At 39.6% G+C, this 26027-nt stretch overlaps 1 pseudogene; it reads left to right on the top strand.

Moving 5' to 3' along the window:
- The first annotated feature begins 1211 nt into the window (after window positions 1-1211).
- On the top strand, window positions 1212-25822 carry LOC100389775 (ran-binding protein 9 pseudogene; annotated as a pseudogene).
- The last annotated feature ends 205 nt before the right edge of the window (window positions 25823-26027 follow it).

The raw sequence follows: 26027 nt of genomic DNA, 5'->3' as shown, positions 1-26027 counted from the left end.
GGCTGCTGCCACAGGGTGGTGGGAATGGCCACGAAATGTGAACTACTGGCTTGGCCTGGCCGGGACTGAGTGGAAACAGATTTATAGGAAATGTAATCTTTTTGCTTTGCAGGGCTTGTGATCAATCTGATGTCTTAAAATGTGCAATTTCCTATATTCTTGAGCAAGCCTAGTTCTGCTTATTAACATAGGAAAGAGACAGACTATAAAGTGGCCTTAAGAGATGAGAGATTGAGCCTCAAAATGAAAGGCAAAGGGTGTGGAAACAGGAGACAGGCCAGGGAGCCAGGAACCTGGGTTCTATTTGTCCCTCTGGTGTCATCAACTAAGTCACTTTATAGCTCTGGGCTTCGTTGTCTTCTCAGACGAGGTGAGGAGAAGGGGCGTGATATTGATCAGCTATAAACTTCCCTTCCATCTGAAGTCCTCTGATTTATGGTAAGGTTATTTACACAGCCTTAATGTGAGGCAAGGGCCTGAACCAATATCATGGTGGTAGGAAAGGAAAAGAAAATTGTAAAAGGTTATTGCTTCAGGATACTTGAGGATAAATACATGTCAAAAGTCAAAAAGTCAAATCCGACCAGGTCTCTAGGACTCAAGGCCCTTGGGGAGGACAAAGCTTGCAAGAGATTTACTCTTTTGCGGAATTTACTGGTTTACTCCTGAGAAAACCAGCCAGAGTTAATTTCTCAGTTGACCATAGTGCATGTTCATTTAATTGTCCTCTTGGAGGGAGAAGCAAGGGAAAAAAAAAAACCACAGATCATATTTAGTGAGTGAATGTTGTTGAGTCACAGAATACTGGGGAGAGCTTTTAGCATTATTCATTTAAAAAATGCTGTATGGAGAGGTGAACAGGAGCTGCATTTCATTCATGCCTTCATTCATTCACTTATTTTTTGAAATGGAGTTTCACTCTTGTTGTCCAGGCTGGAGTGCAATGGCACAATCTCGGCTCACTGCAACCTCTGACTCCTGGGTTTAAGTGATTCTCCTGTCTCAGCCTCCTAAAAGCTGGGATTACAGGTGCCCACCACTACGCCCAGCTAAATTTTGGTATTTTAGTAGAGATGGGGTTTTACCATGTTGGTCACGTCTCGAACTCCTGACCTCAGGTGATCCTCCTCCTTGGCCTCCCAGAGTGCTGAGATTACAGGCGTGAGCCACCGTGCCCATCCTCACTTAGTTTTTATTGAGTGAGTGACAGCATGCCAGGCAGCAGGGATGCTGTGGTCACCAAGCTCCTTACGGACTTTGTCGTCAAGTCGGGGAGGCAGACAGTTGAACTAATGAGTGAGCAGATAAATAAACACGGGATTGCCCAGGATGTGGTGAGGGCTCTCCAGGCGGTTGCAGAAGCCAGTAAGAGGGTAGTCAGGGAAGTCACCAGAATGTATCATTGAAACTGAAGTTTCCTGAAGCTTTTCTGCTTCCTCATCCAGGTGGTCTTTGTCTTGTTTTGTTAAATGAATCATATATGGGTTCCATAAATATATCTTAGACACATTCCATGTCTTAGGCAGACGGCTAGGTCCTGGGGCTATAAAGATGTTTAAGTCTGTGAAGTGGATTGCCAGCATTGAGTCATAGTGCATAGGCTCCGAAGTTTACTGCTTACCACCCGCTAGCCAGTGACCTTGAGCAAGTGAATGAATTTCTTTAAAGCACAGTGTATGCATCCATATAATGGGAAAAATGACAGAATCTAGCTATAGACTACTGTAATAGCTTCTATAAATATTTTAAGTCTAATGCATGCAGAGTTACATAAAGAATGAAAATATTAGCAACCATAAATATTGTAATAAGTGTAAGAAATATCAAGGGCTTAGCACAGTGGTTAGTGCAATAGGAAGCACAAAGGCGGCCCATGGTTGTCACTGTTCGTCTTTCAAAAGCTCAAGGTCTATTGTGGGAGACAAATGTGCTGGGAGAAATAGATAAATAGTAACAAAAAGATAGAAGACCTACAGATATAGACTCGGGTCAGCCTTGGAAAGGAAATGACTTTTGAATCGAGTTTAGGAATTTACTGGACTCTCCAGTGGAAAAAAAGAGAGAGAGAGAGAAAGAAAAGAAAAGAGGAAGCAATGAGGCAGGGGGACAGGAACATTCATTCTTCACAGAGAGAACAGCCAGGGCAAGGCCAAGGGTGCTATGGGAAGACCAGCGTGTCTCATCTGCATTTTCATGCATTAAGATAACTCAGCACCAGGGCAGCAAATTGAACAAATGATTTCCATTCACATAGAAGCCAGAGGCAGGCACAGCTGGAGTGTGTGTGTGAAAGTGGACAAACATTCACGACGCCCTCTGGCTCTCAGGAAAATGAGTTTACTTCTGTGTCAACATGAAGCCACGCAGCTGGTTTTACTGAATTTTTCACTGCAGTAATGATGTTTGGGTATCAGGAAGTAACAACCTAAAAGAGATGAATGGGCAGTACCTTTCCCCTGCGTTATCTCAGGAGCTATCTCTGCAGCGGGGGATGGAAGTGCTGCCTCGGAGAGGTCCTGGGTTGAGACTGGGGAGCTCCGTACATTATGAGTGAAGAGTAGCCAAAGGGACTCAGTGACTAAACTGTAAATAAAGCCAATTGTGGGTATCTGGGTCAGATTAAAGGTGAAGGTGAGGAAATCTGCTCTCAATACCTCTTTGAAAAATCTGTTATTTCGCTTCTGCATTGAGTGACTGATGCCGTTTGATCAACATCACAGTACAGCTGTAGTAAAATATTGAATCAGCGCCTTTCTAAAATGGTTGACTTTTTCTTCCAAATTTCTGCAAAATGAGTTAATTAGAGGTGTGGGAGTACTTCGCTGGCTGGTGACGGCACTCAATGGAGCTGGGACGACCCTTCTTCTCCAGAAGACTGCCCACAATGCTTGTAAAACATTCAACCCTTGCCTCTCACCCCTTTTTAATTTCCTGTTGGTTACCATCAGTGGATGCGAGAGAAAAGGCATGGTTGAACCTTTCTAGACAAACCTTCATCACCCTGCAGTAGATGCGAGTTTCTGAGACAGGAAACACAATCCACGTCCTCATTTAATGTGTTCCTTCTTTGGCATTCAGCTGCACGGAAGCGCTTATAAGTATCGTGGATGTTCACGAGCCTCAGCTCTTACTTTGAAGAGCTCAGCGTCTTTAACAAGTAGTTAATTAATTAATTATTTTCTAATTGTAAAAATATCACATGTGAATGGTGGAAAAGAGTGTAATGTAGGAAAACTCAAAAGAGAATATAAAAAATCCCCAGCCATTCTGTCTTCCAGAAGTAACCTCTGTTAACTTTTTCTTCTATTTCTTTTCCAGCTCATTTGAGTAAGTGTGTTTATAGCTATTTGGGATTATACCAGACAGATGATTTCTAAAACTTGCTTTTCATTTAATTTATCATTACATTTCATCTTGTCATTAGGTATTCTTCTCCAAAAATATTTTGCATTTTTTTTTTTGAGATGGAGTTGTTACCCGGACTGGAGTGCAATGGCACTATCTCGGCTCACCGAAACCTCCGCCTTCTGAATTCAAGCAATTCTTCTGCCCCAGCCTCCCGAGTAGCCGGGACTACAGGCGCACACCACCATGCCCAGCTAATTTTTGTATTTTTAGTAGAGACGGGGTTTCACCTTGTTGACCAGGATGGTCTCAATCTCTTGACCTCGTGATCCACCCGCCTCGGCCTCCCAAAGTGCTGGGATTATAGGCATGAGCCACCGTGCCCGGCCATATTTTGTATTTTAAAGCACTCATTATGTTAGATTATAAAACTAATCTACAATATTCATTGTAATATGTTTGAACAATATTAAGACTCAAGGGCTATTAGTCCTTTTAGAAACAGTTTTTATGTCATTTAGGCATTTAAAAGCATAGAAAATATGGAAAACGTTGCAATTCATTCTATGAAGTTAGCAGAGCTTAGCTAAGAAAGCCTGACAAATGTATCCCATACAAACAGAAAGCTACAGACAAAAGTCATTTTTAAATAAATGCCAAGTCATTTTTAAGAAAAATGTTGGCAATAGAATCAGCATGATAAAAGAATACTCTGCCTTGAAGAGGTACGGCTTTTGTTCATTCTTTTTCAGACACCCAGAAATGGTTCAGTCTTAAAAATGGATTAATAATAATGACTGTATTAATGTTTTGAAGAAAGAGACCATAAGACATTCCTCACGTACACTAAAATATATTTGAAGGATTTCTAGAAAAAAAATTGATAATTAGCAACCACTACTTCCTGACCAAGACAAAGGACAGCTTTCTGAAATAAACCACAAACATCAGGGCTGGGCACCATAGCTTACACCTGTAATCCCAACACTTTGGGAGACCGAGGCGGGCGGATCATGAGGTCAGGAGATTGAGACCATCCTGGCCAACATGGTGAAACCCTGCCTGTACTAAAAGTACAAAAACTTAGCCGGTGGTGGTGCGCTACTCGGGTGGCTGAGACGGGAATTGCTTGAGCCCAGGAGGCGGAGGTTGCAGTGAGTCAACATCGCGCCACGGTACTCCTGTCTGGCAACAGAGTGAGACTCCTTCTAAAATAAATAAATAACTACAAACATTATTTTTAAAGGCAAGATAGTAAAGGCGACAATGCTAATTACAAAACCAGTATCTCAGGTTCCCTCTATAGAGGTAGTCCCCTAGAAATGCATTGAATTCAATCCTTTTACTGTATACCATCAACCATCAGTCGGAAGTTAAAACAAAGAAGTTAAAATTAACCAAATCAACAAAATATATGAAATATCTATAACTACATGAAGAAAACTAGAAAAGGTACCTGAGATATACGAAACAAGGCTTTACATAGATGAGTTTAATTCCTACCCATGATCCCACACAGGAAGAGTTAATATTGTAAAGATGTCCATTTTCCCCTAAGTTTATTAATATAAATTCCCATGGATTTTTTTTATCATGAAAATAGCTTTTGTTTTTATCTCAACATGTTTATTGTTCAGAGCATCAAACAATATGGAAAATGATAAAGAAGAAATTATAATTAATAAAAAATTCAAGAAATTAAGATTACTTCTGAAAATATTTGTGAAAAATTTGTTTGAAATTTATGTATAAGGTAAGAAAATTTGCACTTAGTTCTTGCTCCACTGCCTCTACCTCAGTTCCAAAAGCTGAGAGGTTCCTTTGAAAACTTGCTAATCCTGGGGATCAAAGGGATTCTTCCAGTCTTGTTTTCCAAAGGCTGGACTCTGGGAGAGAAGAAATCTCCATGCCCTGGGGGAGGACAAGGGACACTGCAGTGCAGAGGGGAGCTCCCCTACTTTGGAATGGAGATAGAGATCTAGATTTGCTGCCATTGCAGGGACTCGACTTTTGCCGTCTCTGTAAAATTCACTGAGGGGAGTTCTGTCTTTACTATACTCAGGAATTGTTCACATATTCTTAGGTATTATCTCTTTCTTAAAGATAATTGAACTGAGCTCTAAAATCATTTGAAGCTAGTTCTTTTCTTTCTCAGCAGTTGCTCAATGATGACCTCCTCAATTTATTCTCTGGTATAAGTTCTGTCCTAGTGTTTTCTTTCTTTCTTTCTTTTTGAGACAGAGTTTCGCTCTTGTTACCCAGGCTGGAGTGCAATGGCACGATCTTGGTTCACTGCAACCTCCTCCTCCTGGGATCAGGCAATTCTCCTGCCTCAGCCTCCCGAGTAGCTGGGATTACAGGCACGTGCCACCATGCCCAGCTAATTTTTTGTATTCTTAGTAGAGACGGGGTTTCACCATGTTGACTAGTGTTTTCACTCTTCTTGGGTTCATTTCATAATATTTTAATTTAGTAGGAAAATGTATTTTCTCCAGCTTTTTAAAGTTGTTACAGGTTGTCCCTTGTCATCTATTTCTTAATAAATTTTTCAAAGTGGAATGACTGTGTCAGTTTCAGTGTTATATGTGGTCACATGGTGCAGCACAAAGTCTGTGCCCATTTTTAATCCCACCAACACAGGGAGAGTCATCTTTTTTATTATTTTTTTTAAGAGATAAGGTCTCACTAAGTTGTCCAGGCGCAAACTCCTGGGCTCAAGCGATCCTCTCACCTCACCCTCCCCAGTCTCTGGGACTGCAGGTGCAGGTGTGTGCCACTGCACCCCACTGGGAGGATACTTTTGACAACAATATTGTATCTTTCCTGATATAATAAACAAAGAAACTAGAATACATGGTTTTTCTTTGCATTTCTTTGATTACCAATGAATTAAATTAGAATTCTGGGTTGAATAGAATCTTTTTCCAAATAGCTAAACACGTTTTAAAATTGTATTTCTGAAACATGTATTCTTTCTATGCAGAGCTGAAAATTTTCAAGTATCATTTACTCAATTTTTTGATCTTGTGTCATTCTGGATTTTCTGTTCTTATTCTTTACCTATCTGTCTAATACTGTACCAAGACTACATTGATTTTAATTATTTTAAGTACACGTGGCTTTCTGGTGGAATAGGTCCCTTTCACTATTATTCTTTGTCTTTTTAAGTTATTTATTTCTCCTACGTATTTCTTCTTCTGGTGAAGTTAAGAATTTTAGTGATGACCCTTCCCTCCTCCCACTCTCTTGAAAAAACTCCCCAACAATAATAACGAAAACCTCTTGGATTTTAATCAGTAGTGCATTAATTTTCTGAAGGTATTTACAAATTGAAATATCTGCATAATTACCTTCATATAGTTATGGTTTTTTAAAGCATATTTTCATTTTATGTTACTTAACAAAATGTTGTGCTGCAAGCTTTTATAATTCTGCCTTTTGGCATCTAGGCAGATTACCTAGCTTTCATATTTTGTGCTTTTTACTAGATTTTTGTGTTGGAGTCATGCTAGCCTCCTAAAATGGGGTTTCCCCCATGCTGCTCTACCACAATTTATACAGCAGAGATGTAATCTGTTTTTCAAAGTTGGTTAAAATTCCACCACAATCTATCTGGTCCAGTATATTTTAAGAGTTGTATTGAACAACTTTTTAAAAGATACTTGCATATATATTTGTTTGTTCAGGTTTTCTACCACTGAAAAGAATGAAGCTGTATGCCTACACATTTGTAGTAATCAGGTTTTCAAGTAGTATATGTGTACTTACTATTTTTTATATGTGTACACATACATGTATATACTATACTCATAAGTTTATCTTCTTCCTATATCCCCTTTCTTTTTCTAAATGTTAGATATTCATCTTTTCTTTTTAATTTTTTAAGCTTTATTTTAGGTTCAGGGGTACGTGTGAATGTTTGTTATATGGGTAAATTTGTGTCACGGGAGTTTGTTGTACAGACTATTTCATCACCCAGGTACTAAGCCTAGTAGCCAATAGTTATTTTTTCTGCTCCTCTCCCTCCTCCCACCCTTGACCCTCAAGTAGGCCCAAGGCTCTGTTGTTCCCTTCTTTGCCTTCATGAATTCTCATCATTTAGCTCCCACTTATAAGCAAGAATATGTGGTATTTTGTTTCTCTTTCCTGTGTTAGTTTGCTAAGGATAACAGTCTCCAGCTCCATCCATCTTCCTGCAAAAGACATGATCTCATTCTTTTTAACAGCTGCATAGTATTCCATGGTACATGTGTACCAAATTTTCCCTATCCAGACTGTAACTGATGGTTGTTTAGGTTGATTCCATGCCTTTGCTATTGTGAATAGTGCTTCAGTGAACATTCCTGTGCATGTATCTTTATGGCAGAATGATTTCTATTCCTCTGGGTGTATTCCAGTAATGGAATTGTTGAGTTGAATGGTATTTCTGTTTGTAGTTCTTTGAGGGATTATCATACTGCTTTCCACAATGGTTGAACTAATTTACACTCCCACCAACAATATATAAGTGTTCCCTTTTCTCCACAACCTCACTACCATCTGTTATTTTTTGCTTTCTTACTAATAGCCATTATGACTGATGTGAGATGACACCTCATTGTGGTTTTGATTTGCGTTTCTCTAATGATCAGTGATATTGAGCTTTTCTTCACGTTTGTTGGATGCATGTATGTCTTCATTTGAAAGGTGTCCGTTCATGTCCTTTGCCCATTTTTTAATGGGTTGGTTTTATTTTCTTGTAAAATTGTTTGAATTCCTTATACATGCTGGTTATTAGACCTTTGTTATGTATTTGTCTTTTCTTTCTCTGTTTTATTCTATTTAGTATTTTTTCTACTTGATTAGTATTATTAAAGAACTATTTTTGGAAAATCATGTGGGCCGATAGATACAGATCTGACTCCTTCTTTTTAATGCCTGAATAGTGTTCCCCAATACAACTGAATCATGCTTGATTTAAAGAGTTCCCTAGTTAATGACACTCAGGTTGTTTTCAAGATGTTTGTAAAAGATAATGGTATAATTAATGACGCTGTAACTCTAATCTCACTGGTGCTTTCATTTTTATAGATTAGATCTCCCAATGTGAGATTGTGGGGACAAACATCTATATATTCTAATGTCCAATGGGTATTGCCAGAATATTTTGCAAGGATGTTGTACTATTCTACACTCATACCAGCAATGTACGAGAGTGCCCGTTCAAATTTTCTCCAGCACTGGATACCATGACTTATTTAATTTATGTCAGTTTTGAGGGGAAAAATGGTGTCATATTTTTGCTTTATTTGTGTTGTCTTGATTACTAGTAAAGTTGAGAATCTTTCTATATGTCTATTGGTAATTGGTATCTGTAGCTTGCTTATTCTAGACTTTGCACATTTTTCTGTTGCCTTGTCTTTTCTTTTCTGATCTATACACCCTTTTTTGATTTGGGGATATTCATCATTTGTTTGTCATTTGAATTGTCAGTGTTTTACTAGTTCTGTTAGTTTGATTAAAGACGCACTGTTTCCAGTGTCTAAGAACAGATCCTATTTTTCCTGTCAGTGACTTTTATATGCAGAAACTAGCCACAAGTCGGAGTACAAAAACAGCAGGCTTCGATGCCATCTTTCTTATTCCTAGTCATAATGGGGATGGAGTAAACTGTTGCAACTGCTCACCATGCTGACTGTGGCAAAGGCCTTGAATGTGTTTCTTGGAGCCCGTATATTCCAATGAATGGATGTTTTCCCCCTCTTATCAATTATTACAGCAATTCTCAGCTGGTACAAAAGTCATCAGCAGAAACTTGGTGTGTGTTAGGTTGTCACTCTCAGCTCTTGAGATAGGCTTCAGGACCCTGACTTTTGTTAAATTTTCTAATTTTGAGCGCGCGGGATTCTTTCAAGACTGCAGGGCATTCAGATGCCCAGGCCCAGGTTACCCACTAGTTCTTTGAATTGATCTGGTAAAGGGTAACCCTGTCTTAAGTTTCAAACACAACATGTATACATAAATACAAACTGTTGTTAATCAAGGAATATTAACGGGAGTCCCCAAACCCTGGGCTATGGACCGGTACTGGTCCTTGGCCTGTTAGGGACTGAGCTGCACAGCAGGAGGTGAGTGGTAGGCAGGTGAGCAGCATTACTGCCTGAGCTCCGCCTCCTGTCCCATCAGTGGTGATATTAGAGTCTCATAGGAGTGCAAACCCCACTGTGAACTGTACATGGCGAGGGATGTAGGTCATGTGCTCCTAATCTAATCAACAATCTAATGCTTGATGATTTGTCACTGTCTCCCATCACCCCCAGATGAGACCCTCTAGTTGTAGGAAAACAAACTCAGGCCGCCCACTGATTCTACACTGTGATGAGTTGTATAATAATTTTTATTATATATTTCAATGTAATAATAATAGAAATAAAGTGCACAATAAATGTAATGGCCTTGAATCATCCCAAAACCAACCCCCACCCCCATCATGGGCCCTCAGTTCATGGAAAAATTATCTTCCATGAAACCAGTCCCTGATGCCAAGAAGGTTGGGGACTGCTGGTATACAAGCCTGCTGTATATTTAAGGCTTACAGGTTGCAACTAATTTAAGAAACAATTCAAATTGTTTCTTAATGATTTGATGTGATGAAAAAGAGAAAGTCTCACTGCAATATGTGCTATGTCGGGAGGGCCCAGGCTCACAAGGGGATTTTTCTGGAAACCTTTGCTGTTATATCCATCAACATGTGCCTTTTACTTTGCAACTTTTGTCAAATAAATAAACATTTTATGTGGCAAAAACTGTCTTTATGGATTCTCGATTTCTGTAGGCTTGCCTGGAATGATCTCTAGAGTGACATTCTCCTGAGTTTTCTTCTAGTGCTTTTATTTTACATTTACATATTTAATTCATGTGCAATTAATTGCTGCATGTGGACTGAACCTGGCTTTGTTTCTGTGTAAAATGGAAAGCAAATCATGGTAGCACCATTTATTAAATATTGCAATGTCTGAAGAACTACTAAAAATGCAAAGAGAGATTTATATAAATACGCAATTATTTCTCATAATAATTGCATTTTGGAAATTGCCAATTTCCAAATGAAAAATGGAAATCTGGAAATTTGCAAATGGAAATTTTAAATGTGCTCCTTTCAAGTTGAACAAATTAAATAGCAAAATAGAAGTAGTTTTATCTAGTGTTTGAACAACACAAGCTATAAAGTATACAATTAATACTAGGTTATTCAGTGCACACATGCTTGCAGAAACGCATTGACAGAGACAACATGCCTTTCTATGGGAAGAAAATGTTATTTTATTTCTCATGCCTACGGAACACTTATAAAAGTTCAATGATGTAGTCAACAAAAAGAAAACTTTAAACATTTACCCAAAGTGCAAAGTTTATAGACCACATTCTTTCATCGTAATTCAATAAAACTAGAAATGAACAATGAAACCGAAATGGACCAAAAGCAATTTTTGCATAAATTAAAAAACACTCACAAATAACCCCTTCATCAGCTCATACCTGGAAAAATGAGTTTTCTCAAAAAGAATAAAAATAAAATATCTCATTAGCAAAACCTGTAGGCCACGACTAAAATACATAGGAAATGGTATAGTTATACAGGACATTATCTTTAATTTTAAAGACACCAAGCTAATGAAAAAAGTATATAATCTCACAAATTAAGAAAGAAATCCAAAATAAACCAAAGGAAAGCAAGAGGTCATTTTTAGTGAAGATATAAAGCTCATACTGATTCACTAGAAAACAAAGGAAGACTTGAAGAGATAAAACCAAAGCTTGTTACTTCAAAGGGCTGATAAAATAGTGATTTCTCTACTGATTCTGGTGAAATAAAAAGCCAGCAAGCAGCATCATGCCATGTGAGTAACAAGAAAGGAGATATAAATATGGAAGAGATTTAAAGAAATATTAGAGACTATTATGTGCAACAATGTGGCAATATATTTTAAGATCTTGAGGGCACAGAAGGGCTCCTATTAAAATATTAACTTCTGAAATGGATCCAGGAAGAATTAAAAAACCAGGACGGACACAGAAGGGAGGAAAATGATAATTACAGACCTAGTATTTTTAAAAAGGAAATAGGCTCAAATGGTTTTACAGCTGAGTTCAATACGTTACAACAGATAATGCCTATATTTATTTGAATGATTCCAGACTGTAGAAAAACAGAAGGCTCCTCATGTATGTGCGTATGTATGTGTGTGCATTTATACATATTATACATTTTCTGTGTATAACACAATGAAGGGTAAGAGTGAATGCCTGTTCTACTTCATGATTGCCTGTACTTTTTTCCTTTTTGAAATGAAGTAACATTTTCTTAAACATCTCTAAGAGTATAAAGTTCTTCAGAAAGTTTTCTTAGGCCAGTTAGTTGCACTGAGGCTGCTTTGAAGAAAGTAATCTGCTTCGATTCCTCACACTGGTCTTTTACACCATTCACTCTTAGAGAAGTAGATCTTTGTCTATGCAGTACTGAGATTTTGTTCACAGATTCCCTAAGCATCTATGTGAAGTGTTTTGAAATCTTTCAGGACAGACCAACAGGAAGGGAAATTTTATATTGAAATCACCTTTGCTAGGTTAGATCTTGTGGTCCCTTGTGGGCTGACAGAGACCTTTGGATTGAAGGAGGCTGCCTGGGATGGGGAGTTTCACCTTTCACCTTCCTGCTGACTGGCCTTCTACAATACTTCCTTTGGAAGCCCGAGGCTAGCAGGCTGTATTCTGTCTCTGAGACATCCTGACTGGGTCTTCTCTGCACTGAGTGCTGCCCCCAATCCCTGACACCTCTGCTCACTCCTCTAAGGGTTGCCTTCAATTCTCTTGCTCTTCCCAGGTGCATACATGTATTTGCTGCAAATGACATTACATTTGTTTTTATTAAAATATTTAAAATCTTAATTCTAGGTGATGATAGATATCAAAGAAATGAATGGTCTACCAGGAAGTCTTGTCAATTAAAACTCTCAAATGTATCTTTGGAAGATACACCCCCTCCTTCCACCCCCTCTGTTGCCTCCACCCAGTCCCATCACCTCTTTCCTGGACCCACAAGAGCCCCAACTTCTCACCCTGATTCTACTTCTCTTCTCTTATAACCCCTTCCCATGCAGCATCTAAAATTGTCTTTTAAAAATACAAATCAGATCATAATCTTCCTGAGTTTTAAATGCCTCATTGAATTCTGAGTGTATTAAAAATAAAATGCCAGCTCCTTACCAAGGTCTGCAAATGCCCACACTATCTTGTATGGACTCAACTCTCCAACCTTATTTTGCATCACTTTCTCCCTTGCTGGACTCTCTCCATTCCCAGGATACCACAAATTTGATTCCATTTAAGGATCGTCTCTTGGTCTGAAACACTCTCCCTGCTGTGCAGCTGGCTCATTCTCACTATTCAGCTATGTTATAGCAGCCTGTTTATTTCCTTTCTTAGGCTTCAGAACCAAAAATTATGCTTTTGTTTTCATTACTGTCTTGTCCACTGTGGAGGCAGATTTCTAAGAATGACTCTCAGTGACCTTCACCATTATATGCTCCCCTTCCCTTTTAGTGTGGGGGAAAACTGGGAATAGGATGAGATCTCATTCCTGTGATTATGTTCTATTATAGAGCAAAAAAGAGATGATTCAGGTGAGCCCTAGAATCACAGGAGCCCTTTAAAAGCAAAGGATTTTCTCCAGCTGGTCAAGAAGAGGAAGTTATAGGATGTCAAAGCATGAGAAGAATGGATGTGTCATTGCTGGTTTCAAGATGGAGGAACTATGGGATGAGGAATGCGAGTAGCCTGAAGGAGCTGAGAGAGGCCCTGACTGACAGACAGCAAGCAACGGGGGACCTGAGTCCTACAACCACCGGGAGCTAAATTCTTCCAACCACCTGAATGAACTTTGAATTAGATTCTTCTTCTCAGAGCCGTCTGGTAGGAGCTGTGCTTAGCAGACACCTTAATTTTGGTCTTAAGCAGGGACTCCAAGCACATCTTTTGACCTAGGGAATTGCATGCTATAAATGAGTGTTGTTTTAAAACTCTAATAATTTGTTGTGTAATGACAGAGAACCAATATACCCAGGTTGAATGTAAGCTCGGTGAGGCCAGAGATCTTGTCTGTCTTGGTAATTACCATATCATTAGTTCCTAGGACAGCCTAGCAGATATCAGACACTTAAAACATATTGATGGATTGGTCTCACAAATGATTGGCTGATGGACAACAAGTATTGGGTGGAAAGCCACATAACCAAAGGAAGGTCCTCCCATGCCTGGGTAGCTGACCCCTTCCCCCACTTATGGCAGTTAACTGTGACACTATTGATAGAATCTGTTCCATATACATCTGTTACAAGATTGCATTCACTTTAGGCAGTCTTAGCTTTTCAGCCTTAACCCTCAGAATTAACTCTCATAGGTTTTGGAAATCAGTTGGATCAATTTTATTATGGTATATTTGTTGTAACAGAGATGGAACATTCCATGTCTTTGTTTTACTTCACGTTTCTACTCCTTAGTTGGGTTACTTTGGACAAGTTATGCAAACTTTTGGAATCTCAGTTTTTTTCATCCAAAAATTAGAGACAATGGGGGTCCATAAGACAGATATAATTAATATTTTTTAAAATGGCTTTGACATTACAGCATAAAGGCATTATAAGTTTCATTGTTTCCTCTCAAGTAATCATTATTCTTCAAACTACCATCTCGTGAGCTCTATGATAGAAATCATCTGGAAATAAAATATGCCATTTTACCACCAGAGGGTGTATTCGACCTTGGTAGGCAACAAAGCTTAATATTTAAAGCCTCACTTCATAGACATGGACTTTTCAGAGGATTTAATATGCATGAGATCAATTCCAAATGTCATCATCAAATTATTTAGGAAAGTTATTCGTGTGTCTGTGATGTGTGTGTGTGTGTGTGTGTGTGTGTCCAGGAAGTGTATATATCCTTCCCATGTGTTTTCTGATGACTATGGAATGGGAACCATATTTTGACAACATTTTCTCCATCAAACAGTAAATCTTTGGCATTAAAACAAGAGATTGTCCCACGAAGAGGACAAGGGTTTTCATTTGGAATCCATTAAAAAAAAATCTCAACTCAAAAGTATTGCTAAAAAAAAAAAGCAAGAAAAAACACGTGTCTTGCCTTTGGAGCAAGTGGAATGACTCACAGGTGGAAAGTCCAAGTCAGAACCTCGAGTCCAAGGACATCTTCTTTTCTAAATTTCTTCTTCTGAGAATTCAGCTGTTTACTTTCTACTTCTCAAACACACTTCTTCCTATTGTCCCTTTTTCTCCACCAGGGAAATCCCATTTCACATTCTGTATTCCAAGTGATTAAAACGGCTTTTGTTGTTGTTGTTTCCATCTAATAACAGGCTTGCTGGCTCATGCCATCAAGTCGCGATGGATGTCAAGCCTTATCCAGTGATTCTCTTCCTCTTCAGTTCCCTAAAGCCAGAACAGAAGCTCCAGGGAAGTCAGATTTTAAACTTACGTCTTTCTGGGTCACCTACTGATTGAGTTACCTTGGATAAGTTATTCAAAGCATCTTCGTTTCTTTTTTTTTTCCATCTAAGATTTGGAGGCTGTATTAATTAATTGCTCACAAGCTTGCAGTGAAATTTAATGAAATGATATTAGTGTAGCAACATACTTTTTGACAAATACAGTTATGTTTTGGTTTGGTTTCTCCTCCCCCACATCCATTTACCAAAGTAAACAGCTCTTTCTTTGCTTTGAAAAAGAATTTCAATTATAGCAGGAGCTGCTGACAAACCACTTCCCTTCCCAGCTTCTGCTTTACTAAATCCTGAGCTTACTGATGAAAGTCCAGTAAAGAATCCTTTTTGAGGGATACCGGGACAGGGGGAATGTGGGAGGGAGAGAGAGAGATTATCAGTTTGTTTTTTACAATAAAAAGGGAAAACCAGAGTGGGGTAAGAGCACATACCCACAGAGTTCCTCCTAAAGTCTCAAAACATGGTGAGAAGTAAGGGGAATTCTTTCCAGGATGCTCTGGGAAGCTGGACTCTGGGTTCTGAGGCTTTCAGCCCAGGTGCAGATTCCTGCACTTAACCGGCGGGTAGCATGGAGGAGCGAGCCTCTAAACCTCAACACAACACTACAGACTCAGATGATGATGTCAGCAGGGTTATGACTAACTGGGACTAGAATCCTTCCTATTGTCGCTAGATATTTCACAAACCTTCTTGATTCTGTTGTAATTCTTAGAGGGAGGGATTCTTAAATAACTGAGTTTGCTGGCAGCCTACTTTAGCAGTGTTCAAAGTTAGATTTTATTGGACTTAAAGAAAATATAGAAATAGGTATTTCCCATGTGTCTGAGTTTGTGCACTGAGAGTTGCTCCTGATACATTTGTGAAACTTTTCGGATCCAGCAGTTGGTTAATAGCATATCTACCATTAAAAAAAAATTTACTTTGAATTCTTGAACAAGTTGCTTAACTTTCTCTACTGACTGTACGATTCCTGCTCTCCCCTCATGATAGAATGTGATTGTATGATCAATATATCCCTACAAGCTCTACGTGTTCTCAAATAACAATTATTATTCAGTGCCTAATCCGAGCCAGGGACTGTGGCAAGAGACTGGAGAAATCATGATGAACAAAAATAATCACAGTCTCTGCCAACATGGATTTTATAGGTTAGAGGGAAGGCGAGATGCTAGTAAAATAATCCCACATGCAAAGTAAGTTACAATTATAATGCGAGCTATGAACGAGAGGTACACGCAAATCTGAAGCAGGTTGTGTCGAAATAGTTTAAGCCAGGTTGTTCTGAGAAGTCCTGCCAGGACATCTGATGGCATGGGTATGTGGGATAAGAGAGAAGAAATGTCAAGAAAATTCTAGGTTTCGGGTTTGATTGACTGGATGACGGTGGTATCATTCCCCCAAGTAGGGAATGATGCAAGAAAACTTGTTTTGATTGGAAGATTGTTGATATGGTCTGGTTGTTTGTCCCCTCCAAATAGCCTGTTGAAATGTAAGCCCCAATGTTGGAAGTGGGGCCTAGTGGGTAGCAGGAGGTGTTTGGTCATGGGATCAGATCCCTTGTGAATAGCCTGGTGCCTTCCCCATGGTAATGAGTGAATGTTTGCTCTATTAGTTCGTGCAAGAGCTGATTGTTTTAAAAGAGCCCAGCCTCTCTCTTGCATCCTCTCTCACCATGTGACACACTGGCTCCCCTTTGTCTTCTGCCATGAGTAAAACCATCCTGAGGCCTCACCAGAAGCAGGTATTGGTGCCCTGCTTCTTGTACACTCTGCAGAATCGTGAGCAAAATAAACCTCTCTTTCTAAATTAGCCATCAGGTATTCCTTTAAAACACAATCCTCAGGTTGAATATTTATTCATTTGTCCCTTTAGTTCCATTCACTTTCCACCCTGATCTGAGCCCTAGAAGACTGACCTCTATGCCTCAACAAGCTTCCGTATTTTCTGGTGTCTGGTTTAGTTTTTTTGCCTAAGGTCAGGAGGGTGATATCAGAGTATTTATTTCAACAGTTCACTGTTCTTTGTTGATTTAACCATGTCCACACCTTGGTAAACAGTCCTTTTATTAACATTTTTTTTTTTGCTCAAATTCTTCTTAGTTATTTTCATTAGGAGGTGCCATTTCTTCCTGCCAAGATGTTGACTGACACAGCAATGAATTCACTTTTGCTTATGTTGAGGCTCAGGAGATTTTGAGATGTCCACGAGAGTAAATCCAGCAGGTAAATGGGAATAATGGACTGGAACTCAGAGGACACGTCTCAGCTAGAGTTGTAAATGTGTTAGTCATCTACCAACAGGTGAGAATTGAAGACAGAGGCATGGCTGATGGTGCTTTGGAATAGAGGATAAGGGGAGCAAAGAAGACCTAGAACCAGTCCTGAAGAAATCCAACAAATATTGGTTGAATAAAGGAGCACAGTCCTGCAATGGAGCCAGAGAAGAACCAGGAAACCAGAGGGTATCTAGGAAGTGAAAACGGCATTGCAAGAAGAAAGAAGAAAGGAGTGATTAACATTATCAAATAGCGAAGAGAAATTAAGTAAAGTTGAGGATTTAAAAAAGTGTATTTGTGATAGTGACAAAGAGTTTTTTGATGACCTGAGGAAGAGCTGTTTTAGGAAGTGGTGGGGAAAGAAGCCATTGAGAATGGCCTGAAGAATCAGGAACTGGAGACAGGAGTAGGCAACATTATGAGAAGCTGGAATAGAAAGAAGAGAACAAAAGGGTGATGGATGTCTGGAGAGAAGAGAAGTTGAGTGAATGGTTTTTTTTTTTAATGGGGAAGTTGAGTTGATAACTAATAGAGTATACCAACTTGAGAGATAATTTCAATAAAAATCATCTTTATAGTTTCCCCCAAAACCTCTCTGTTATGTGATGGCAGCATAGCAGAGCAAATAGGATTGGTTTCTCCTTAAAGGCTGGTCAGTATTTGGAGACAAAGAGCTCGCAGAGTTTAGGTAAGTGCTTTACTTACTACTGGCAGTTTATTACAAAGGGTAAAACCCAGGAATAACCCAATGGATAGGAAGCAAGGAGAGGCAAGGTATGGGTGTGGGGTGTAGGGTGCAGACTTCACCTCCCCTCTCTGAGCACACCATCCTCCCAGCACCTTGATGTGTTCACCAACCTGGAAGCTCTCCAAACCCCACCATTTAGGAGTGTTTTTTTGGGAAGTTTTACTGTGTATACAAAATTGATTAAGTAATTGGCCATTGATGATTAACTCAGTTTCTGGGCCCTCTTCCCTCCCTGACGGTCAAGGGGTATGACTGAAAGTTCCAACGTTCTAAGAATGTCTTGGCCTTCCTGGTGACCAGCCCTGTCTTGGAGCCAGTAGGGACCCCAAGCCACCAGTGTTTTTTTGATTAGCTTACAAAAAAAAAACAAAAGGCATTAATCACTCTGGAGAGTCTGTGGGTTTGGGGAGCTGAGTGTCAGGAACTGGGGACAAAAACCAAATATTTATTTTGTATTATCACCAGCTGTCATTCACAAGAGAGCCTGAGAAGGGGAGGAGGCCTTGACTCTCAGGGTAGCAGTCTTGAAGGTAGGTTTTTACTTTTGGGGGGATACAAAAGTCTTGAAAATGTCTACATTTTAAGACAGACGAACATGTTGATGAGAGGAAATCTACTTATGAATGTTGGCCATGACACGGGCTACTTGTTTCTCAGAAACCAGAAAGATAAAGATTATTTAAGGAAGGAAGTGATGAAGCTATAAAAAGACTCTGAAATGGAGAGGGAACGCGAAAGTTGAAAGGTTAAATGTGATGGCTTCAGCTTTTTGACGAGGGAGGTGATATCCCCAGGAAGAGTGAAACCCCAGCGGGGACCCCGGCTTCTTTGTGTTTCATCCGTTTTTCTTGGAATCAGGGGAAAATATGTTCCTTGTTCTGGCCAAACAACTGATATGGCTGCTTTCATTGCTGTTTCTGCATCTTTGATTCACTCTGATTCTAGATGAAAAAAGATGTTCACTCCCTGCGATCCCAGCCTAGGAGGCTTGCTTTGGTCGAAAGCTTGAGCCAGACTATCCCAGTTTCACAGCAATTTGACTTCTCAGACAAAGACTCCCAAGTGAAAACCAATACAAGCATCCATCTGTGGAGAAAAATTCTCAGCATGAACCATCGGCCAAAAAACACACTTTTGAGGACAATCCACAAAGTCAAACTCTTCCTGTCTCTACCTAAGGGCTGTTGCTAAAGAGAAACACTCTCATTCTCACTTCTGGCCAAGAGTAGAAAACATGTGTCTCAACTCCAAGCAGAAATAGCATTCTTGTCTCGCAGAGGCTCACAGCAGAGTGGGAGGCAGTGGTACAGCTGGTTGGTCAAGGTCTTCCAGGTTAGTGCACAGGCCTGATGGGCCACTTCTGTAGAGAAAGTCTGGGTTTTTTTGTTCTATAATTTCCCGTGATAAAATAATACTTACTGGACTTTTGTTTTGTATTTTAAAATAATAACTTCATTACAACATAATTTGATGTTTTAATATACATAGTGATAAAAGAAAACCTTCAGGTGAGTTAAATTTAAAAGAATTTAATTAAGCAATGAACTATTCACCAAAGGGGCAGCCTTCTGAGTCAGAGGATACTCAGAAACTCCATCGCAGCCACATGATGGAAGATTTATGGACAGGAAAAAGAAAAGTAATGCACAGGAAATGGAAGTGAGGTACAGAAACAGCCAGATTAGTTACACCTCGGTGTTTGCCTTATTTGAACATGGTTTGAACAGCTGGCTACATTCAATTGGCCAACACTTGATGATTGGCACAAGTGTAGGATACGGTCTTTTTATACCTCCAATTGTTACAGTTCACTCTGTACAGAGAAACCTTTAGGCTGAACTTGGTTAAACAGTTTCCCACTTTTGGTCATCTTCTCAATTTTGAGAGACTGATCAAATCTTTAGCCGTCGATGTTGTTAACACTGTTGTAAATATACTTACTTCATCTTGAAACCCACTGGGAAATAGTAGAACAGTAGGTCTGTAAGGTGGGGACAGGACTTCAGTTTATTTATTTTATTTCTTTTTTTTTAAGGGTTACTTTAGTGGATATCTCTTTATGCTGGAATGTCCTGTTTACAGGAGGAAAAAAAAAAAAACACCTGGTCTGTTCTAGGATCTATATTTACTCAAAGTCTTACTTTGACTTTGTAACATTTAGCACCAGTGACTCCATTGTGGTTAAGTCCGGTCTCTTGGGTCCAGTGCAGGTGCTCAGTCCAAAACAATGGCCTCTGGGCTGGGGGCGGTGGCTTATGCCTGTAATCCCAGCGCTTTGGGAGGCCGAGAAGAGTGGATCACAAGGTCAGGAGTTTGAGACAAGCCTGACTAATACGGTGAAACCCCATCTCTACAAAAATACAAAAATTAGCCGGGTGTGGTGGCGCGTGCCTGTAATCCTAGCTACTCAGGAGGCTGAGGCAGGAGAATTGCCTGAACCTAGGAGGCGGAGGTTGCAGTGAGCCAAGATTGTGCCACTGCACTCCAGCCTGGGCAACAGAGTGAGACTTCGTCTCAAAAAAAAAAAAAAAATGGCCTCCCATAATTTTGTTTAAAAAGTCCCCCTTTTTGGTCAGGGTCTCACTTAGGTGAGAGTGTGACCAAAACTAAGGGTCTTAGCACCACTCTCAGTTACCATCATTTTGGGTTTCTGGTCTCAGCATGTCATTCATAGGTTACAGTGTCCTCATGGCCACACATTTCTTTCAGTTCTTGTCATTCCAGTTGAAGAGAGATCATTTGACATGACAGAGATGGCTGCACGCAAACATTTAAAACTTTTGAGAGAATGCAGTGCACTGGGGAGACTACTATTATGACTATTGGGAGGATAACACCAAGAGTTTGGAGTATGCTCCTTACCCAGGGTGTTTATAAACCAAACCACCTAAAATTAAATAGATCAAATAATGAGCTAGAGTATCTCGCTCAACTAAGCAGCCTCTTTGTTAATATCCTACAACTGAGTCTTATAATACCTGATGCGATGTATTTCCCCATAGGCTGCAAGTGCCAGCAGCTGTATAGATAATTCTGTTGAGCCAGTAAGTAATCTAGAGCAATTACGTTATTTAACATAACTTTCACAAGACAATTTAAAGTCTGTTGTGTAGCCATAGCTTTTGCAGTAGGATCTGCTATAGATCCTGTCATGAGGGATACATTTCTAATCACTGTCTCTTTTACTCCAAGTCATGGAAAAGGGACCTAACAAAGATGCCCTTCTAGAAGAGTGAAGGCCTCCTGGCAATTTTCTTTTTACCCTATGATGTGGATTAAGAGGAGTGAACCGATGCTCTGTTTCTGATTGATTATGAGGCAATGTATGTACCATTAAAATTTCTCACTACAGTGGGCCTTCGTCTTTCATCTCTCGAGTGAGAAGGTTATCCATGTAGAAGGCTGTCTGCAAAATCCTTCACAAAGAGAAAGTATACCGCGTAAGTGCACACAACAGACCACCCCCTTTCACTTCTATTGTTCATAGAGGCACAAGCAAGGAAAAGTATTCAGAGATAAGAATCTCATGATAGTGAAGAAGTCTTGATCTGTGATCTTGGGAAAAGCTGTTCGCATCAAGGATGTTATCGCCTTCTGGGGAGAAACTTCTTTGGTTAGCTTTACCTGAAGTGTTCCAATGGGTGTACAGTTCAAGGGTGTGGAGGGAACCTTCTCAGGAGTGAGATTGTGAACCCAAGCCTCAAGTTTCTAAAGTTTTGTTGCAGTATGTATGGCAAGGGCAGTCTTTCTCTGACATTCTCAGAAGATCCAGTCTTCAGGTTCTAGATTGTGAAGGGGTTGATTGTCCTGTCAGTGAACCATTAAAAGTGTTCCTTACCTGGTGAAAATATACTGTGGCATATATAATCTACTGCTATAACATAAGCCCTCTTACATGGGAAAGCTTTTATACAACCAGAAAACATGTATTGAGAATGATAATTGAGGCTAGGCATGGTGGCTCACACTTACAACTATGGGAGGCTTAGGCAGGTGGATCACTTGAGGTCAGGAGTTCGAGACCAGCCTGGCCAACATGGTAAAATCCCTTCTCCACTAAAAATACAAAATCAGCCAGGTAGGGTGGCAGGCACCTGTAATCCCAGCTAGTTGGTAGGCTGAGGCAAGAGAATCGGCTTGAACTCAGAAGGCAAAGGTTGCAGTGAGCCAAGATTGCACCATGGCAATGCACTCCAGCCTGGGTGACAGAGTGAGACTCCGTCTCAAAAAAAAAGACAATTGAATGAAATTCCTCCATAAATATTTAAATGGCCCATCAGGTAGCCAAATGTACTTGAAGCCTTGATTGTCTCCCCAGGAATATGGGATCGACAAACCAAACACTGGTCATAAACTATTTTCAAAATTTAGAACTCACCACATCAATAGATATTTAATTTGGATCATTTTATCTTTTCCATGATGAGTCATGGAATGCAGAAATTTTAGTAACAAAACCTTTGAGTAGTCAAGAAGGACAAGGCTGCTGTCCTGGTTCTCCATGAGTCCATACTTAACAATGGACTTACGCCTTCTTGAATACCAGTTTTTTTCTCCAATTCAGGTCCATAGACCTGAAAACTGATGGGTTATCATAGGTAATTTCACATAGACCATGGAGTTGATTCAAATTGTATATCTAAACATTTTCAGTATTGGCTGATTTAGTATGAAAATCTGGCAAAGTGTTTCCTTGGTATTCAATTAATTTTCATTCTACCTGGGTTAGCAGTTTTATAAACCGTCAGTCTTTAATTTACTAAAGTTCTAGGAATTGTTTGTTCAAATGACACGATTCTAAAGTTACCAGAAACCTGTATTCAAGAATGCTTTTCAGGTTCCTTTCCACCCTTTCTTGAACCTCCTAAAAGATATCACATTATAGGATTTTGCATGCTTGTAGAGTTTTCAGAAACTTCACCATCATTAAGTAATTATCTGTGGAAATGACTTTAAATAGTCATAAAGACACAACTGACAAGGAAACTTGGTTATTTCTGCTGTCTACAATAACTTAGCATAATAACCATAATTATGATTGATAACATATACTCAGACATATTAGAATTTTAGAAATCCCATACGACTTTGGACCATATATTAATATCATTCACTAAAATATAACCTGAAGAAGATTAAACATTATTTTTTGTTTTGACAATGCTGCCCCCCTAACTTCACATATCAAATAATCCTGTTGACCTCTCTTTTGGAGGTTTTGGGGTCCTCTCTAACATCCCAAAGTTAAAAGTCAGAAAAGACAATTTCGAAGCTGAAATTTGATTTGGGAAGCTTATCCAATATGTTAAAGGTTTAAAACACTTGATACTATGAAAGGAATTCCAAGTCACCGTAAGTCATTCATTTAGTCAAAATGATGACTCAAAACGTTTAAAAAGGCAAAAACATTTACTCATTGATAGAAGGAAGACTGAGCTTTCCAAACAACCCGTCTCTTGTCTTTCCCTTCATATTTCTGTATTTCTTTCAAAAGGCAAACAAAACTTTTTCATTATCCTTTAATAGACATAAAAATCTTGTTCAAGAGAGAAAGCCAAGTCACTCCACTTTAGCGAGGCCAGACGGCCAATATGTGTGGTTTTTAACCTTTACCAGAAGTAACCTTACAGGTGAAACCAACAAGCCTTAACTAATGTTATGACTTAACCACAAGCGTACACGGTATTTTCGAAGAGGTGGTAAGCAGTTTTTACAAGCTCTAGAATCTCCAAAGGTAGCTCAGAGAAAGGAAGATTCAAGAAGAGAAGCTAGAAGTTGTTTATGGAGGGGCCAAGAGTTAACAAATGGTAAAAGTCACAGAGACATCAACCAGACAGTACTCATTCCCTAAGCCAGGATTGAACCGGGGCTGCCGTTGTGAGAAGCTGCAGCATTGGGCAAATTCCACTGCTCTTCCTAGTAAAAGTTTAGAGCAGCTAATTTTGAGCTTGCAAAGGCAACTGCTCAAGATAATTTTTATGGCTATGACATGAGCCCCAAAATTCCCATTCCTTGGATGGTGGAGGCCAAGAGAAAGTACCGCCACTTGGTTACAAGGTCAAGCTCCCAAGGACATAAAACAAGTCAAGATGGAGACCTCGTTCAGGTGTTGTTACTGTTTCAGGGACCTGCAGCAAGGTTTCTTCCTGACCAGCTTGCTGGGATATCTCAAACAGTGAGCTAATGGGGTCCCAACCCCGTATTCTATCCTACAGTACTTGTCTTCATGACAGAACACACAAAAAGACAAATTCATAGCATAAAGTACACTAGATTTGCTACAGCTTAAGACTCGCCTCATGAATCCCTTGTCTCATTAAGTAAAACTTTGCTAGATATAGTGATTCTTACCATTCCTGCAACCGGTTTGCACAGAGAGAAACAGAGAGAAAAGCATTGCCTGCGGCAGGGTGGGGAAGGTGAAGCGCTCAGGGAGGCTAGAGAAAGACACCCATTGCAGCAATACTGTATCTAAAGTTCAGGCAGCCGCTTGTCAGTCACGAAGGGATCTTTTCCAGCAGTCCCATCAGCTCTCAAGTTTTCCCTTTGGGGAAAAAAAGTTCTCCATGTTCCATGGTTCTGTACATGCCTAATCCTGTCACCTACAGCTGTCAGCAATGACTGCAAGGCAGATTTAATGTTTTAAATCAATTAATCACTTAAGCTTTTTATTTGCCTTTTGTAAAGTCTTCGAATAAAAATACTGAAATCTTTTGAGAAGCTTCTGCATATCAATAGGCATCCCTAGATGAGGCTAATTTGGAAGGGTTCATTTTCAAATGCACTTCAGTGCAGTGTTGTTCATTTGGAATGCCCCACTATAAATTATCTTTAGTAAGATGTAAGATTTTGTTGCTTCTGCTGCCTAACCCTTATGGGCAGAAGGAACTCGGTTCTTCAGAAATTTTTTTTTTTTTTTTTTTTTAACAGTTATACCCAAGTTTACTTGAAAGAAATCCTAATCTCCTTTTCACATTAAAAGTACGTCCATTTATAGAAATGGTGAATGGTACACATAGTGAAGTACAATGTTTGGGAGGCCGAAGTCCAAAGTCTCAAGACAGTTATCCTGTTAGTCCTCGACCTTTTAGTAGTCCAAGTATGAGCCCCAGCCATGGAATGAATATCCACAATTTAGCATCAGGCAAAGGAAGTACTGCACATTTTTCTGGTTTTGAAAGTTGTAGTAATGGTGTAATATCAAATAAAGCACATCAATCATATTGCCATAGTAATAAACACCAGTCATCCAATTTGAATGTACCAGAACTGAACAGTATAAATGCGTCAAAATCACAGCAAGTTAATAACTTCACCAGTAATGATGTAGACATGGAAACAGATCACGACTCCAATGGAGTTGGAGAAACTTCATCCAATGGTTTCCTAAATGGTAGCTCTAAACATGATCACGAAATGGAAGATTGTGACACCGAAATGGAAGTTGATTCGTCGGATGAGACGTCAGTTGTGTGGAGGAAGTCAGGCCACCGTAGAAAGAGTGACCACTTTGGATGAGAGCTGCAAGCAATGAGTGAACAGCTAAGGAGAGATCGTGGCAAGAACACTGCAAATAAAAAAATGTTGAAGGCATATTCAGATCCCTGGAACAGCCCAGTTGGAAATCAGCTTGACCCAATTCAGAGAGAACCTATGTGCCCAGCTCTTAACAGTGCAATATTAGAAACCCAGAGTCTGCCAAAGCAACCTCCACTTGCCCTAGTAATGGGACAGGCCACACAATGTCTAGGACTGATGGCTCCATCAGGAATTGGATCCTGTGCATTCGCCACAATGGAAGACTACCTACATTAGCTATGCATTTCAAGAGTTCAAACTTATATTGTGGCATATAGTCAACATGGAAGTTAAGGATTCCATTTTAATCCAAAATTCTGTTTTTCCTCTCTGGGTTTCTTAACTTCACCAATGATTTTTTTTTATATACCTAAGTGCACAAGAGAAATGAAACAAAGGGGTAGAACACAAACATTCCTGTGAATTTCCAACAGCCGAATTTTATACCCTTTGCAATACTGCCATTTACTACTGGTTTCTTTCTGACCCAGATGTAAGATGCCTCTAATTGGATCCAAGCCAGTTAA

The sequence above is a fragment of the Callithrix jacchus genome, chromosome 5 (assembly GCF_049354715.1).
Source record: "Callithrix jacchus isolate 240 chromosome 5, calJac240_pri, whole genome shotgun sequence".
Classification (NCBI taxonomy): domain Eukaryota; kingdom Metazoa; phylum Chordata; class Mammalia; order Primates; family Cebidae; genus Callithrix; species Callithrix jacchus.
This window is presented reverse-complemented; position numbering and strand designations above follow the sequence as displayed.